We start from the raw sequence: 647 nt of genomic DNA, 5'->3' as shown, positions 1-647 counted from the left end.
GCATACATTTGGAGTGTTCAGGGGCTTAATTACATTTTTTTTGGTTCAGTGGCCTAATTGTATTATCAGGTTACGTTTCTTTTTTTTTTTTTTTTGGAATACTACTAACTCTATTACAATGCAGTATCTGTTCATAACTACTTTCTAAACCTATTGAAGCACAAGAATTAGTATTGCCTCCACTGAGACTCGAACCCACCACCTCCCATATAAAGGGAAGGGAAGGCTCTATGTTTTTTCTTCTTCTTTTTTTTTTAAAGGATATAATGTATCAAAAAATCTAATTTATACAACTATAAATCCAAAATTAATCTTAAGAAAACATTTTACATATATAATGTTTAAACATTATAAACACCAATAATAATACATATATCCAAAAAATTGAATTATTTTTAGAGTTAGACATTTTTTTTTTGAAGATAAACGTAGCTATTCCATTAATTCATAACATAAAACGTTTACATCAAATATCATTACAGTCAGACATAGAAATAACTTTTCTAACTATACTATGAAGCTATGTTCCTTTAGGGAGCTTAAAGCTTCTTCAAAGATCTGGGTCTTCGTTATCATTCTTTTTTGCTCGCCCAGGATAAGATCAACACTTGTCGAAACCAAACTAAACGATTTATGCTAATGAAAAT

Source organism: Ipomoea triloba, chromosome 16 (assembly GCF_003576645.1).
Source record: "Ipomoea triloba cultivar NCNSP0323 chromosome 16, ASM357664v1".
Taxonomy (NCBI): domain Eukaryota; kingdom Viridiplantae; phylum Streptophyta; class Magnoliopsida; order Solanales; family Convolvulaceae; genus Ipomoea; species Ipomoea triloba.
This window is presented reverse-complemented; position numbering follows the sequence as displayed.